The sequence below is a fragment of the Phoenix dactylifera genome, chromosome 4, assembly GCF_051530095.1.
Source record: "Phoenix dactylifera cultivar Ajwa chromosome 4, Ajwa_hap1_PhDact_Kaust_v1.1, whole genome shotgun sequence".
In the NCBI taxonomy this organism is placed as follows: Eukaryota; Viridiplantae; Streptophyta; class Magnoliopsida; order Arecales; family Arecaceae; genus Phoenix; species Phoenix dactylifera.
This window is the reverse complement of record NC_143193.1, coordinates 39014155-39027197: the sequence shown is the minus strand read 5'-3', so window position 1 is coordinate 39027197 and position 13043 is coordinate 39014155. Positions and strand designations below refer to the sequence as shown.

General features: G+C 49.7%; 36 non-coding genes across 36 annotated transcripts; all 36 read left to right on the top strand.

Moving 5' to 3' along the window:
• Positions 1–46: 46 nt before the first annotated feature.
• LOC149767084 (5S ribosomal RNA) lies at positions 47–165 on the top strand. The gene has a single exon (XR_016400600.1). It is a non-coding gene; the product is annotated as a 5S ribosomal RNA (ribosomal RNA).
• A 247-nt stretch (positions 166–412) lies between these two features.
• On the top strand, positions 413–531 carry LOC149767083 (5S ribosomal RNA). The gene has a single exon (XR_016403009.1). It is a non-coding gene; the product is annotated as a 5S ribosomal RNA (ribosomal RNA).
• Positions 532–777: 246 nt separating this feature from the next.
• On the top strand, positions 778–896 carry LOC149767082 (5S ribosomal RNA). Its single transcript, XR_016411632.1, has one exon. It is a non-coding gene; the product is annotated as a 5S ribosomal RNA (ribosomal RNA).
• Positions 897–1143: 247 nt separating this feature from the next.
• Positions 1144–1262, top strand: LOC149767081 (5S ribosomal RNA). Its single transcript, XR_016400599.1, has one exon. It is a non-coding gene; the product is annotated as a 5S ribosomal RNA (ribosomal RNA).
• A 247-nt stretch (positions 1263–1509) lies between these two features.
• On the top strand, positions 1510–1628 carry LOC149767080 (5S ribosomal RNA). Its single transcript, XR_016403008.1, has one exon. It is a non-coding gene; the product is annotated as a 5S ribosomal RNA (ribosomal RNA).
• Positions 1629–1874: 246 nt separating this feature from the next.
• On the top strand, positions 1875–1993 carry LOC149767079 (5S ribosomal RNA). The gene has a single exon (XR_016411631.1). It is a non-coding gene; the product is annotated as a 5S ribosomal RNA (ribosomal RNA).
• A 247-nt stretch (positions 1994–2240) lies between these two features.
• Positions 2241–2359, top strand: LOC149767078 (5S ribosomal RNA). Its single transcript, XR_016400598.1, has one exon. It is a non-coding gene; the product is annotated as a 5S ribosomal RNA (ribosomal RNA).
• A 247-nt stretch (positions 2360–2606) lies between these two features.
• LOC149767077 (5S ribosomal RNA) lies at positions 2607–2725 on the top strand. The gene has a single exon (XR_016403240.1). It is a non-coding gene; the product is annotated as a 5S ribosomal RNA (ribosomal RNA).
• A 246-nt stretch (positions 2726–2971) lies between these two features.
• On the top strand, positions 2972–3090 carry LOC149767076 (5S ribosomal RNA). Its single transcript, XR_016411630.1, has one exon. It is a non-coding gene; the product is annotated as a 5S ribosomal RNA (ribosomal RNA).
• Positions 3091–3336: 246 nt separating this feature from the next.
• On the top strand, positions 3337–3455 carry LOC149767075 (5S ribosomal RNA). The gene has a single exon (XR_016400597.1). It is a non-coding gene; the product is annotated as a 5S ribosomal RNA (ribosomal RNA).
• Positions 3456–3702: 247 nt separating this feature from the next.
• On the top strand, positions 3703–3821 carry LOC149767074 (5S ribosomal RNA). The gene has a single exon (XR_016403007.1). It is a non-coding gene; the product is annotated as a 5S ribosomal RNA (ribosomal RNA).
• A 246-nt stretch (positions 3822–4067) lies between these two features.
• LOC149767073 (5S ribosomal RNA) lies at positions 4068–4186 on the top strand. Its single transcript, XR_016411629.1, has one exon. It is a non-coding gene; the product is annotated as a 5S ribosomal RNA (ribosomal RNA).
• Positions 4187–4433: 247 nt separating this feature from the next.
• LOC149767072 (5S ribosomal RNA) lies at positions 4434–4552 on the top strand. Its single transcript, XR_016400596.1, has one exon. It is a non-coding gene; the product is annotated as a 5S ribosomal RNA (ribosomal RNA).
• Positions 4553–4799: 247 nt separating this feature from the next.
• LOC149767071 (5S ribosomal RNA) lies at positions 4800–4918 on the top strand. The gene has a single exon (XR_016403006.1). It is a non-coding gene; the product is annotated as a 5S ribosomal RNA (ribosomal RNA).
• A 246-nt stretch (positions 4919–5164) lies between these two features.
• LOC149767070 (5S ribosomal RNA) lies at positions 5165–5283 on the top strand. Its single transcript, XR_016411628.1, has one exon. It is a non-coding gene; the product is annotated as a 5S ribosomal RNA (ribosomal RNA).
• A 247-nt stretch (positions 5284–5530) lies between these two features.
• LOC149767069 (5S ribosomal RNA) lies at positions 5531–5649 on the top strand. Its single transcript, XR_016403835.1, has one exon. It is a non-coding gene; the product is annotated as a 5S ribosomal RNA (ribosomal RNA).
• A 247-nt stretch (positions 5650–5896) lies between these two features.
• Positions 5897–6015, top strand: LOC149767068 (5S ribosomal RNA). The gene has a single exon (XR_016400595.1). It is a non-coding gene; the product is annotated as a 5S ribosomal RNA (ribosomal RNA).
• Positions 6016–6262: 247 nt separating this feature from the next.
• Positions 6263–6381, top strand: LOC149767067 (5S ribosomal RNA). Its single transcript, XR_016402593.1, has one exon. It is a non-coding gene; the product is annotated as a 5S ribosomal RNA (ribosomal RNA).
• A 246-nt stretch (positions 6382–6627) lies between these two features.
• Positions 6628–6746, top strand: LOC149767066 (5S ribosomal RNA). The gene has a single exon (XR_016411626.1). It is a non-coding gene; the product is annotated as a 5S ribosomal RNA (ribosomal RNA).
• Positions 6747–6993: 247 nt separating this feature from the next.
• LOC149767065 (5S ribosomal RNA) lies at positions 6994–7112 on the top strand. The gene has a single exon (XR_016403080.1). It is a non-coding gene; the product is annotated as a 5S ribosomal RNA (ribosomal RNA).
• A 247-nt stretch (positions 7113–7359) lies between these two features.
• LOC149767064 (5S ribosomal RNA) lies at positions 7360–7478 on the top strand. The gene has a single exon (XR_016400594.1). It is a non-coding gene; the product is annotated as a 5S ribosomal RNA (ribosomal RNA).
• Positions 7479–7724: 246 nt separating this feature from the next.
• Positions 7725–7843, top strand: LOC149767063 (5S ribosomal RNA). Its single transcript, XR_016400593.1, has one exon. It is a non-coding gene; the product is annotated as a 5S ribosomal RNA (ribosomal RNA).
• Positions 7844–8090: 247 nt separating this feature from the next.
• On the top strand, positions 8091–8209 carry LOC149767062 (5S ribosomal RNA). The gene has a single exon (XR_016403005.1). It is a non-coding gene; the product is annotated as a 5S ribosomal RNA (ribosomal RNA).
• A 246-nt stretch (positions 8210–8455) lies between these two features.
• On the top strand, positions 8456–8574 carry LOC149767061 (5S ribosomal RNA). The gene has a single exon (XR_016411625.1). It is a non-coding gene; the product is annotated as a 5S ribosomal RNA (ribosomal RNA).
• A 247-nt stretch (positions 8575–8821) lies between these two features.
• On the top strand, positions 8822–8940 carry LOC149767060 (5S ribosomal RNA). Its single transcript, XR_016403079.1, has one exon. It is a non-coding gene; the product is annotated as a 5S ribosomal RNA (ribosomal RNA).
• Positions 8941–9187: 247 nt separating this feature from the next.
• On the top strand, positions 9188–9306 carry LOC149767059 (5S ribosomal RNA). Its single transcript, XR_016400592.1, has one exon. It is a non-coding gene; the product is annotated as a 5S ribosomal RNA (ribosomal RNA).
• Positions 9307–9552: 246 nt separating this feature from the next.
• LOC149767058 (5S ribosomal RNA) lies at positions 9553–9671 on the top strand. Its single transcript, XR_016400591.1, has one exon. It is a non-coding gene; the product is annotated as a 5S ribosomal RNA (ribosomal RNA).
• A 247-nt stretch (positions 9672–9918) lies between these two features.
• LOC149767057 (5S ribosomal RNA) lies at positions 9919–10037 on the top strand. The gene has a single exon (XR_016403004.1). It is a non-coding gene; the product is annotated as a 5S ribosomal RNA (ribosomal RNA).
• A 246-nt stretch (positions 10038–10283) lies between these two features.
• On the top strand, positions 10284–10402 carry LOC149767056 (5S ribosomal RNA). Its single transcript, XR_016411624.1, has one exon. It is a non-coding gene; the product is annotated as a 5S ribosomal RNA (ribosomal RNA).
• A 247-nt stretch (positions 10403–10649) lies between these two features.
• On the top strand, positions 10650–10768 carry LOC149767055 (5S ribosomal RNA). Its single transcript, XR_016403078.1, has one exon. It is a non-coding gene; the product is annotated as a 5S ribosomal RNA (ribosomal RNA).
• A 247-nt stretch (positions 10769–11015) lies between these two features.
• On the top strand, positions 11016–11134 carry LOC149767054 (5S ribosomal RNA). Its single transcript, XR_016401127.1, has one exon. It is a non-coding gene; the product is annotated as a 5S ribosomal RNA (ribosomal RNA).
• A 246-nt stretch (positions 11135–11380) lies between these two features.
• Positions 11381–11499, top strand: LOC149767053 (5S ribosomal RNA). Its single transcript, XR_016400590.1, has one exon. It is a non-coding gene; the product is annotated as a 5S ribosomal RNA (ribosomal RNA).
• Positions 11500–11746: 247 nt separating this feature from the next.
• LOC149767052 (5S ribosomal RNA) lies at positions 11747–11865 on the top strand. Its single transcript, XR_016403002.1, has one exon. It is a non-coding gene; the product is annotated as a 5S ribosomal RNA (ribosomal RNA).
• A 246-nt stretch (positions 11866–12111) lies between these two features.
• Positions 12112–12230, top strand: LOC149767051 (5S ribosomal RNA). Its single transcript, XR_016411623.1, has one exon. It is a non-coding gene; the product is annotated as a 5S ribosomal RNA (ribosomal RNA).
• Positions 12231–12477: 247 nt separating this feature from the next.
• LOC149767050 (5S ribosomal RNA) lies at positions 12478–12596 on the top strand. Its single transcript, XR_016403077.1, has one exon. It is a non-coding gene; the product is annotated as a 5S ribosomal RNA (ribosomal RNA).
• Positions 12597–12843: 247 nt separating this feature from the next.
• On the top strand, positions 12844–12962 carry LOC149767049 (5S ribosomal RNA). The gene has a single exon (XR_016400589.1). It is a non-coding gene; the product is annotated as a 5S ribosomal RNA (ribosomal RNA).
• The last annotated feature ends 81 nt before the right edge of the window (positions 12963–13043 follow it).

Genomic DNA, 13043 nt, shown 5'->3' with positions numbered 1-13043 from the left:
AGGTCTGCTGCTTTGTCATAAAAGGGAGTTTCGTTGGGCATGTCATGGGTGCGATCATACCAGCACTAAGGCACCGGATCCCATCAGAACTCCGCAGTTAAGCGTGCTTGGGCGAGAGTAGTACTAGGATGGGTGACCCCCTGGGAAGTCCTCGTGTTGCACCCCTTTTATTTTTTGCCCGCTTTTTTATTTTTTGATAATATTTATTTTTAATTTTTCGGCTTTTGGCTTTTCCTCTTCGGATAATTTTTTTCCCCCGAAAATAAACTGAGTCCGGAGACTGGCGGTGCCATGCCGCATAGCGGGACCAGCGCGTTGAATCCTACGCCAGAACGGCCCCGGCGGCGCGAATGTCTCGGGCCGTCGAGGTCTGCTGCTTTGTCATAAAAGGGAGTTTCGATGGGCATGTCATGGGTGCGATCATACCCGCACTAATGCACCGGATCCCATCAGAACTCCGCAGTTAAGCGTGTTTGGGCGAGAGTAGTACTAGGATGGGTGACCCCCTGGGAAGTCCTCGTGTTGCACCCCTTTTATTTTTTGCCCGCTTTTTTATTTTTTGATAATATTTATTTTTAATTTTTCGGCTTTTGGCTTTTTCTCTTCGGATAATTTTTTTTCCCGAAAATAAACTGATTCCGGAGACTCGCGGTGCCATGCCGCATAGCGGGACCAGCGTGTTGAATCCTACGCCAGAACGGCCTCGGCGGCGCGAATGTTTCGGGCCATCGAGGTCTGCTGCTTTGTCACAAAAGGGAGTTTCGAAGGGCATGTCATGGGTGCGATCATACCAGCACTAATGCACCGGATCCCATCAGAACTCCGCAGTTAAGCGTGCTTGGGCGAGAGTAGTACTAGGATGGGTGACCCCCTGGGAAGTCCTCGTGTTGCACCCCTTTTATTTTTTGCCCGCTTTTTTATTTTTTGATAATATTTATTTTTAATTTTTTGGCTTTTGGCTTTTTCTCTTCGGATAATTTTTTTCCCCCGAAAATAAACTGAGTCCGGAGACTGGCGGTGCCATGCCGCATAGCGGGACCAGCGCGTTGAATCCTATGCCAGAACGGCCCCGGCGGCGTGAATGTCTCGGGCCGTCGAGGTCTGCTGCTTTGTCATAAAAGGGAGTTTCGATGGGCATGTCATGGGTGCGATCATACCAGCACTAAGGCACCGGATCCCATCAGAACTCCGCAGTTAAGCGTGCTTGGGCGAGAGTAGTACTAGGATGGGTGACCCCCTGGGAAGTCCTCGTGTTGCACCCCTTTTATTTTTTGCCCGCTTTTTTATTTTTTGATAATATTTATTTTTAATTTTTCGGCTTTTGGCTTTTCCTCTTCGGATAATTTTTTTCCCCCGAAAATAAACTGAGTCCGGAGACTGGCGGTGCCATGCCGCATAGCGGGACCAGCGCGTTGAATCCTACGCCAGAACGGCCCCGGCGGCGCGAATGTCTCGGGCCGTCGAGGTCTGCTGCTTTGTCATAAAAGGGAGTTTCGATGGGCATGTCATGGGTGCGATCATACCCGCACTAATGCACCGGATCCCATCAGAACTCCGCAGTTAAGCGTGTTTGGGCGAGAGTAGTACTAGGATGGGTGACCCCCTGGGAAGTCCTCGTGTTGCACCCCTTTTATTTTTTGCCCGCTTTTTTATTTTTTGATAATATTTATTTTTAATTTTTCGGCTTTTGGCTTTTTCTCTTCGGATAATTTTTTTTCCCGAAAATAAACTGATTCCGGAGACTCGCGGTGCCATGCCGCATAGCGGGACCAGCGTGTTGAATCCTACGCCAGAACGGCCTCGGCGGCGCGAATGTTTCGGGCCATCGAGGTCTGCTGCTTTGTCACAAAAGGGAGTTTCGAAGGGCATGTCATGGGTGCGATCATACCAGCACTAATGCACCGGATCCCATCAGAACTCCGCAGTTAAGCGTGCTTGGGCGAGAGTAGTACTAGGATGGGTGACCCCCTGGGAAGTCCTCGTGTTGCACCCCTTTTATTTTTTGCCCGCTTTTTTATTTTTTGATAATATTTATTTTTAATTTTTTGGCTTTTGGCTTTTTCTCTTCGGATAATTTTTTTCCCCCGAAAATAAACTGAGTCCGGAGACTGGCGGTGCCATGCCGCATAGCGGGACCAGCGCGTTGAATCCTATGCCAGAACGGCCCCGGCGGCGCGAATGTCTCGGGCCGTCGAGGCCTGCTGCTTTGTCATAAAAGGGAGTTTCGATGGGCATGTCATGGGTGCGATCATACCAGCACTAAGGCACCGGATCCCATCAGAACTCCGCAGTTAAGCGTGCTTGGGCGAGAGTAGTACTAGGATGGGTGACCCCCTGGGAAGTCCTCGTGTTGCACCCCTTTTATTTTTTGCCCGCTTTTTTATTTTTTGATAATATTTATTTTTAATTTTTCGGCTTTTGGCTTTTCCTCTTCGGATAATTTTTTTCCCCCGAAAATAAACTGAGTCCGGAGACTGGCGGTGCCATGCCGCATAGCGGGACCAGCGCGTTGAATCCTACGCCAGAACGGCCCCGGCGGCGCGAATGTCTCGGGCCGTCGAGGTCTGCTGCTTTGTCATAAAAGGGAGTTTCGATGGGCATGTCATGGGTGCGATCATACCCGCACTAATGCACCGGATCCCATCAGAACTCCGCAGTTAAGCGTGTTTGGGCGAGAGTAGTACTAGGATGGGTGACCCCGTGGGAAGTCCTCGTGTTGCACCCCTTTTATTTTTTGCCCGCTTTTTTATTTTTTGATAATATTTATTTTTAATTTTTCGGCTTTTGGCTTTTTCTCTTCGGATAATTTTTTTTCCCGAAAATAAACTGATTCCGGAGACTCGCGGTGCCATGCCGCATAGCGGGACCAGCGTGTTGAATCCTACGCCAGAACGGCCTCGGCGGCGCGAATGTTTCGGGCCATCGAGGTCTGCTGCTTTGTCACAAAAGGGAGTTTCGAAGGGCATGTCATGGGTGCGATCATACCAGCACTAATGCACCGGATCCCATCAGAACTCCGCAGTTAAGCGTGCTTGGGCGAGAGTAGTACTAGGATGGGTGACCCCCTGGGAAGTCCTCGTGTTGCACCCCTTTTATTTTTTGCCCGCTTTTTTATTTTTTGATAATATTTATTTTTAATTTTTCGGCTTTTGGCTTTTCCTCTTCGGATAATTTTTTCTCCCGAAAATAAACTGAGTCCGGAGACTGGCGGTGCCATGCCGCATAGCGGGACCAGCGCGTTGAATCCTATGCCAGAACGGCCCCGGCGGCGTGAATGTCTCGGGCCGTCGAGGTCTGCTGCTTTGTCATAAAAGGGAGTTTCGATGGGCATGTCATGGGTGCGATCATACCAGCACTAAGGCACCGGATCCCATCAGAACTCCGCAGTTAAGCGTGCTTGGGCGAGAGTAGTACTAGGATGGGTGACCCCCTGGGAAGTCCTCGTGTTGCACCCCTTTTATTTTTTGCCCGCTTTTTTATTTTTTGATAATATTTATTTTTAATTTTTCGGCTTTTGGCTTTTCCTCTTCGGATAATTTTTTTTCCCCGAAAATAAACTGAGTCCGGAGACTGGCGGTGCCATGCCGCATAGCGGGACCAGCGCGTTGAATCCTACGCCAGAACGGCCCCGGCGGCGCGAATGTCTCGGGCCGTCGAGGTCTGCTGCTTTGTCATAAAAGGGAGTTTCGATGGGCATGTCATGGGTGCGATCATACCCGCACTAATGCACCGGATCCCATCAGAACTCCGCAGTTAAGCGTGTTTGGGCGAGAGTAGTACTAGGATGGGTGACCCCCTGGGAAGTCCTCGTGTTGCACCCCTTTTATTTTTTGCCCGCTTTTTTATTTTTTGATAATATTTATTTTTAATTTTTCGGCTTTTGGCTTTTTCTCTTCGGATAATTTTTTTTCCCGAAAATAAACTGATTCCGGAGACTCGCGGTGCCATGCCGCATAGCGGGACCAGCGTGTTGAATCCTACGCCAGAACGGCCTCGGCGGCGCGAATGTTTCGGGCCATCGAGGTCTGCTGCTTTGTCACAAAAGGGAGTTTCGAAGGGCATGTCATGGGTGCGATCATACCAGCACTAATGCACCGGATCCCATCAGAACTCCGCAGTTAAGCGTGCTTGGGCGAGAGTAGTACTAGGATGGGTGACCCCCTGGGAAGTCCTCGTGTTGCACCCCTTTTATTTTTTGCCCGCTTTTTTATTTTTTGATAATATTTATTTTTAATTTTTTGGCTTTTGGCTTTTTCTCTTCGGATAATTTTTTTCCCCCGAAAATAAACTGAGTCCGGAGACTGGCGGTGCCATGCCGCATAGCGGGACCAGCGCGTTGAATCCTATGCCAGAACGGCCCCGGCGGCGCGAATGTCTCGGGCCGTCGAGGCCTGCTGCTTTGTCATAAAAGGGAGTTTCGATGGGCATGTCATGGGTGCGATCATACCAGCACTAAGGCACCGGATCCCATCAGAACTCCGCAGTTAAGCGTGCTTGGGCGAGAGTAGTACTAGGATGGGTGACCCCCTGGGAAGTCCTCGTGTTGCACCCCTTTTATTTTTTGCCCGCTTTTTTATTTTTTGATAATATTTATTTTTAATTTTTCGGCTTTTGGCTTTTCCTCTTCGGATAATTTTTTTCCCCCGAAAATAAACTGAGTCCGGAGACTGGCGGTGCCATGCCGCATAGCGGGACCAGCGCGTTGAATCCTACGCCAGAACGGCCCCGGCGGCGCGAATGTCTCGGGCCGTCGAGGTCTGCTGCTTTGTCATAAAAGGGAGTTTCGATGGGCATGTCATGGGTGCGATCATACCCGCACTAATGCACCGGATCCCATCAGAACTCCGCAGTTAAGCGTGTTTGGGCGAGAGTAGTACTAGGATGGGTGACCCCCTGGGAAGTCCTCGTGTTGCACCCCTTTTATTTTTTGCCCGCTTTTTTATTTTTTGATAATATTTATTTTTAATTTTTCGGCTTTTGGCTTTTTCTCTTCGGATAATTTTTTTTCCCGAAAATAAACTGATTCCGGAGACTCGCGGTGCCATGCCGCATAGCGGGACCAGCGTGTTGAATCCTACGCCAGAACGGCCTCGGCGGCGCGAATGTTTCGGGCCATCGAGGTCTGCTGCTTTGTCATAAAAGGGAGTTTCGAAGGGCATGTCATGGGTGCGATCATACCAGCACTAATGCACCGGATCCCATCAGAACTCCGCAGTTAAGCGTGCTTGGGCGAGAGTAGTACTAGGATGGGTGACCCCCTGGGAAGTCCTCGTGTTGCACCCCTTTTATTTTTTGCCCGCTTTTTTATTTTTTGATAATATTTATTTTTAATTTTTTGGCTTTTGGCTTTTCCTCTTCGGATAATTTTTTTCCTCCGAAAATAAACTGAGTCCGGAGACTGGCGGTGCCATGCCGCATAGCGGGACCAGCGCGTTGAATCCTACGCCAGAACGGCCCCGGCGGCGCGAATGTCTCGGGCCGTCGAGGTCTGCTGCTTTGTCATAAAAGGGAGTTTCGAAGAGCATGTCATGGGTGCGATCATACCAGCACTAATGCACCGGATCCCAACAGAACTCCGCAGTTAAGCGTGCTTGGGCGAGAGTAGTACTAGGATGGGTGACCCCCTGGGAAGTACTCGTGTTGCACCCCTTTTATTTTTTGCCCGCTTTTTTATTTTTTGATAATATTTATTTTTAATTTTTCGGCTTTTGGCTTTTCCTCTCCGGATAATTTTTTTCCTCCGAAAATAAACTGAGTCCGGAGACTGGCGGTGCCATGCCGCATAGCGGGACCAGCGCGTTGAATCCTACGCCAGAACGGCCCCGGCGGCGCGAATGTCTCGGGTCGTCGAGGTCTGCTGCTTTGTCATAAAAGGGAGTTTCGATGGGCATGTCATGGGTGCGATCATACCAGCACTAAGGCACCGGATCCCATCAGAACTCCGCAGTTAAGCGTGCTTGGGCGAGAGTAGTACTAGGATGGGTGACCCCCTGGGAAGTCCTCGTGTTGCACCCCTTTTATTTTTTGCCCGCTTTTTTATTTTTTGATAATATTTATTTTTAATTTTTCGGCTTTTGGCTTTTCCTCTTCGGATAATTTTTTTCCCCCGAAAATAAACTGAGTCCGGAGACTGGCGGTGCCATGCCGCATAGCGGGACCAGCGCGTTGAATCCTACGCCAGAACGGCCCCGGCGGCGCGAATGTCTCGGGCCGTCGAGGTCTGCTGCTTTGTCATAAAAGGGAGTTTCGATGGGCATGTCATGGGTGCGATCATACCCGCACTAATGCACCGGATCCCATCTGAACTCCGCAGTTAAGCGTGTTTGGGCGAGAGTAGTACTAGGATGGGTGACCCCCTGGGAAGTCCTCGTGTTGCACCCCTTTTATTTTTTGCCCGCTTTTTTATTTTTTGATAATATTTATTTTTAATTTTTCGGCTTTTGGCTTTTTCTCTTCGGATAATTTTTTTTCCCGAAAATAAACTGATTCCGGAGACTCGCGGTGCCATGCCGCATAGCGGGACCAGCGTGTTGAATCCTACGCCAGAACGGCCTCGGCGGCGCGAATGTTTCGGGCCATCGAGGTCTGCTGCTTTGTCACAAAAGGGAGTTTCGAAGGGCATGTCATGGGTGCGATCATACCAGCACTAATGCACCGGATCCCATCAGAACTCCGCAGTTAAGCGTGCTTGGGCGAGAGTAGTACTAGGATGGGTGACCCCCTGGGAAGTCCTCGTGTTGCACCCCTTTTATTTTTTGCCCGCTTTTTTATTTTTTGATAATATTTATTTTTAATTTTTTGGCTTTTGGCTTTTCCTCTTCGGATAATTTTTTTCCTCCGAAAATAAACTGAGTCCGGAGACTGGCGGTGCCATGCCGCATAGCGGGACCAGCGCGTTGAATCCTACGCCAGAACGGCCCCGGCGGCGCGAATGTCTCGGGCCGTCGAGGTCTGCTGCTTTGTCATAAAAGGGAGTTTCGAAGAGCATGTCATGGGTGCGATCATACCAGCACTAATGCACCGGATCCCAACAGAACTCCGCAGTTAAGCGTGCTTGGGCGAGAGTAGTACTAGGATGGGTGACCCCCTGGGAAGTCCTCGTGTTGCACCCCTTTTATTTTTTGCCCGCCTTTTCATTTTTTGATAATATTTATTTTTAATTTTTCGGCTTTTGGCTTTTCCTCTCCGGATAATTTTTTTCCTCCGAAAATAAACTGAGTCCGGAGACTGGCGATGCCATGCCGCATAGCGGGACCAGCGCGTTGAATCCTACGCCAGAACGGCCCCGGCGGCGCGAATGTCTCGGGTCGTCGAGGTCTGCTGCTTTGTCATAAAAGGGAGTTTCGATGGGCATGTCATGGGTGCGATCATACCAGCACTAAGGCACCGGATCCCATCAGAACTCCGCAGTTAAGCGTGCTTGGGCGAGAGTAGTACTAGGATGGGTGACCCCCTGGGAAGTCCTCGTGTTGCACCCCTTTTATTTTTTGCCCGCTTTTTTATTTTTTGATAATATTTATTTTTAATTTTTCGGCTTTTGGCTTTTCCTCTTCGGATAATTTTTTCTCCCGAAAATAAACTGAGTCCGGAGACTGGCGGTGCCATGCCGCATAGCGGGACCAGCGCGTTGAATCCTATGCCAGAACGGCCCCGGCGGCGTGAATGTCTCGGGCCGTCGAGGTCTGCTGCTTTGTCATAAAAGGGAGTTTCGATGGGCATGTCATGGGTGCGATCATACCAGCACTAAGGCACCGGATCCCATCAGAACTCCGCAGTTAAGCGTGCTTGGGCGAGAGTAGTACTAGGATGGGTGACCCCCTGGGAAGTCCTCGTGTTGCACCCCTTTTATTTTTTGCCCGCTTTTTTATTTTTTGATAATATTTATTTTTAATTTTTCGGCTTTTGGCTTTTCCTCTTCGGATAATTTTTTTCCCCCGAAAATAAACTGAGTCCGGAGACTGGCGGTGCCATGCCGCATAGCGGGACCAGCGCGTTGAATCCTACGCCAGAACGGCCCCGGCGGCGCGAATGTCTCGGGCCGTCGAGGTCTGCTGCTTTGTCATAAAAGGGAGTTTCGATGGGCATGTCATGGGTGCGATCATACCCGCACTAATGCACCGGATCCCATCAGAACTCCGCAGTTAAGCGTGTTTGGGCGAGAGTAGTACTAGGATGGGTGACCCCCTGGGAAGTCCTCGTGTTGCACCCCTTTTATTTTTTGCCCGCTTTTTTATTTTTTGATAATATTTATTTTTAATTTTTCGGCTTTTGGCTTTTTCTCTTCGGATAATTTTTTTTCCCGAAAATAAACTGATTCCGGAGACTCGCGGTGCCATGCCGCATAGCGGGACCAGCGTGTTGAATCCTACGCCAGAACGGCCTCGGCGGCGCGAATGTTTCGGGCCATCGAGGTCTGCTGCTTTGTCACAAAAGGGAGTTTCGAAGGGCATGTCATGGGTGCGATCATACCAGCACTAATGCACCGGATCCCATCAGAACTCCGCAGTTAAGCGTGCTTGGGCGAGAGTAGTACTAGGATGGGTGACCCCCTGGGAAGTCCTCGTGTTGCACCCCTTTTATTTTTTGCCCGCTTTTTTATTTTTTGATAATATTTATTTTTAATTTTTTGGCTTTTGGCTTTTCCTCTTCGGATAATTTTTTTCCTCCGAAAATAAACTGAGTCCGAAGACTGGCGGTGCCATGCCGCATAGCGGGACCAGCGCGTTGAATCCTACGCCAGAACGGACCCGGCGGCGCGAATGTCTCGGGCCGTCGAGGTCTGCTGCTTTGTCATAAAAGGGAGTTTCGAAGAGCATGTCATGGGTGCGATCATACCAGCACTAATGCACCGGATCCCAACAGAACTCCGCAGTTAAGCGTGCTTGGGCGAGAGTAGTACTAGGATGGGTGACCCCCTGGGAAGTCCTCGTGTTGCACCCCTTTTATTTTTTGCCCGCCTTTTTATTTTTTGATAATATTTATTTTTAATTTTTCGGCTTTTGGCTTTTCCTCTCCGGATAATTTTTTTCCTCCGAAAATAAACTGAGTCCGGAGACTGGCGGTGCCATGCCGCATAGCGGGACCAGCGCGTTGAATCCTACGCCAGAACGGCCCCGGCGGCGCGAATGTCTCGGGTCGTCGAGGTCTGCTGCTTTGTCATAAAAGGGAGTTTCGATGGGCATGTCATGGGTGCGATCATACCAGCACTAAGGCACCGGATCCCATCAGAACTCCGCAGTTAAGCGTGCTTGGGCGAGAGTAGTACTAGGATGGGTGACCCCCTGGGAAGTCCTCGTGTTGCACCCCTTTTATTTTTTGCCCGCTTTTTTATTTTTTGATAATATTTATTTTTAATTTTTCGGCTTTTGGCTTTTCCTCTTTGGATAATTTTTTCTCCCGAAAATAAACTGAGTCCGGAGACTGGCGGTGCCATGCCGCATAGCGGGACCAGCGCGTTGAATCCTATGCCAGAACGGCCCCGGCGGCGTGAATGTCTCGGGCCGTCGAGGTCTGCTGCTTTGTCATAAAAGGGAGTTTCGATGGGCATGTCATGGGTGCGATCATACCAGCACTAAGGCACCGGATCCCATCAGAACTCCGCAGTTAAGCGTGCTTGGGCGAGAGTAGTACTAGGATGGGTGACCCCCTGGGAAGTCCTCGTGTTGCACCCCTTTTATTTTTTGCCCGCTTTTTTATTTTTTGATAATATTTATTTTTAATTTTTCGGCTTTTGGCTTTTCCTCTTCGGATAATTTTTTTCCCCCGAAAATAAACTGAGTCCGGAGACTGGCGGTGCCATGCCGCATAGCGGGACCAGCGCGTTGAATCCTACGCCAGAACGGCCCCGGCGGCGCGAATGTCTCGGGCCGTCGAGGTCTGCTGCTTTGTCATAAAAGGGAGTTTCGATGGGCATGTCATGGGTGCGATCATACCCGCACTAATGCACCGGATCCCATCAGAACTCCGCAGTTAAGCGTGTTTGGGCGAGAGTAGTACTAGGATGGGTGACCCCCTGGGAAGTCCTCGTGTTGCACCCCTTTTATTTTTTGCCCGCTTTTTTATTTTTTGATAATATTTATTTTTAATTTTTCGGCTTTTGGCTTTTTCTCTTCGGATAATTTTTTTTCCCAAAAATAAACTGATTCCGGAGACTCGCGGTGCCATGCCGCATAGCGGGACCAGCGTGTTGAATCCTACGCCAGAACGGCCTCGGCGGCGCGAATGTTTCGGGCCATCGAGGTCTGCTGCTTTGTCACAAAAGGGAGTTTCGAAGGGCATGTCATGGGTGCGATCATACCAGCACTAATGCACCGGATCCCATCAGAACTCCGCAGTTAAGCGTGCTTGGGCGAGAGTAGTACTAGGATGGGTGACCCCCTGGGAAGTCCTCGTGTTGCACCCCTTTTATTTTTTGCCCGCTTTTTTATTTTTTGATAATATTTATTTTTAATTTTTTGGCTTTTGGCTTTTCCTCTTCGGATAATTTTTTTCCTCCGAAAATAAACTGAGTCCGAAGACTGGCGGTGCCATGCCGCATAGCGGGACCAGCGCGTTGAATCCTACGCCAGAACGGCCCCGGCGGCGCGAATGTCTCGGGCCGTCGAGGTCTGCTGCTTTGTCATAAAAGGGAGTTTCGAAGAGCATGTCATGGGTGCGATCATACCAGCACTAATGCACCGGATCCCAACAGAACTCCGCAGTTAAGCGTGCTTGGGCGAGAGTAGTACTAGGATGGGTGACCCCCTGGGAAGTCCTCGTGTTGCACCCCTTTTATTTTTTGCCCGCCTTTTTATTTTTTGATAATATTTATTTTTAATTTTTCGGCTTTTGGCTTTTCCTCTCCGGATAATTTTTTTCCTCCGAAAATAAACTGAGTCCGGAGACTGGCGGTGCCATGCCGCATAGCGGGACCAGCGCGTTGAATCCTACGCCAGAACGGCCCCGGCGGCGCGAATGTCTCGGGTCGTCGAGGTCTGCTGCTTTGTCATAAAAGGGAGTTTCGATGGGCATGTCATGGGTGCGATCATACCAGCACTAAGGCACCGGATCCCATCAGAACTCCGCAGTTAAGCGTGCTTGGGCGAGAGTAGTACTAGGATGGGTGACCCTCTGGGAAGTCCTCGTGTTGCACCCCTTTTATTTTTTGCCCGCTTTTTTATTTTTTGATAATATTTATTTTTAATTTTTCGGCTTTTGGCTTTTCCTCTTCGGATAATTTTTTCTCCCGAAAATAAACTGAGTCCGGAGACTGGCGGTGCCATGCCGCATAGCGGGACCAGCGCGTTGAATCCTATGCCAGAACGGCCCCGGCGGCGTGAATGTCTCGGGCCGTCGAGGTCTGCTGCTTTGTCATAAAAGGGAGTTTCGATGGGCATGTCATGGGTGCGATCATACCAGCACTAAGGCACCGGATCCCATCAGAACTCCGCAGTTAAGCGTGCTTGGGCGAGAGTAGTACTAGGATGGGTGACCCCCTGGGAAGTCCTCGTGTTGCACCCCTTTTATTTTTTGCCCGCTTTTTTATTTTTTGATAATATTTATTTTTAATTTTTCGGCTTTTGGCTTTTCCTCTTCGGATAATTTTTTTCCCCCGAAAATAAACTGAGTCCGGAGACTGGCGGTGCCATGCCGCATAGCGGGACCAGCGCGTTGAATCCTACGCCAGAACGGCCCCGGCGGCGCGAATGTCTCGGGCCGTCGAGGTCTGCTGCTTTGTCATAAAAGGGAGTTTCGATGGGCATGTCATGGGTGCGATCATACCCGCACTAATGCACCGGATCCCATCAGAACTCCGCAGTTAAGCGTGTTTGGGCGAGAGTAGTACTAGGATGGGTGACCCCCTGGGAAGTCCTCGTGTTGCACCCCTTTTATTTTTTGCCCGCTTTTTTATTTTTTGATAATATTTATTTTTAATTTTTCGGCTTTTGGCTTTTTCTCTTCGGATAATTTTTTTTCCCGAAAATAAACTGATTCCGGAGACTCGCGGTGCCATGCCGCATAGCGGGACCAGCGTGTTGAATCCTACGCCAGAACGGCCTCGGCGGCGCGAATGTTTCGGGCCATCGAGGTCTGCTGCTTTGTCACAAAAGGGAGTTTCGAAGGGCATGTCATGGGTGCGATCATACCAGCACTAATGCACCGGATCCCATCAGAACTCCGCAGTTAAGCGTGCTTGGGCGAGAGTAGTACTAGGATGGGTGACCCCCTGGGAAGTCCTCGTGTTGCACCCCTTTTATTTTTTGCCCGCTTTTTTATTTTTTGATAATATTTATTTTTAATTTTTTGGCTTTTGGCTTTTCCTCTTCGGATAATTTTTTTCCTCCGAAAATAAACTGAGTCCGAAGACTGGCGGTGCCATGCCGCATAGCGGGACCAGCGCGTTGAATCCTACGCCAGAACGGCCCCGGCGGCGCGAATGTCTCGGGTCGTCGAGGTCTGCTGCTTTGTCATAAAAGGGAGTTTCGAAGAGCATGTCATGGGTGCGATCATACCAGCACTAATGCACCGGATCCCAACAGAACTCCGCAGTTAAGCGTGCTTGGGCGAGAGTAGTACTAGGATGGGTGACCCCCTGGGAAGTCCTCGTGTTGCACCCCTTTTATTTTTTGCCCGCCTTTTTATTTTTTGATAATATTTATTTTTAATTTTTCGGCTTTTGGCTTTTCCTCTCCGGATAATTTTTTTCCTCCGAAAATAAACTGAGTCCGGAGACTGGCGGTGCCATGCCGCATAGCGGGACCAGCGCGTTGAATCCTACGCCAGAACGGCCCCGGCGGCGCGAATGTCTCGGGTCGTCGAGGTCTGCTGCTTTGTCATAAAAGGGAGTTTCGATGGGCATGTCATGGGTGCGATCATACCAGCACTAAGGCACCGGATCCCATCAGAACTCCGCAGTTAAGCGTGCTTGGGCGAGAGTAGTACTAGGATGGGTGACCCCCTGGGAAGTCCTCGTGTTGCACCCCTTTTATTTTTTGCCCGCTTTTTTATTTTTTGATAATATTTATTTTTAATTTTTCGGCTTTTGGCTTTTCCTCTTCGGATAA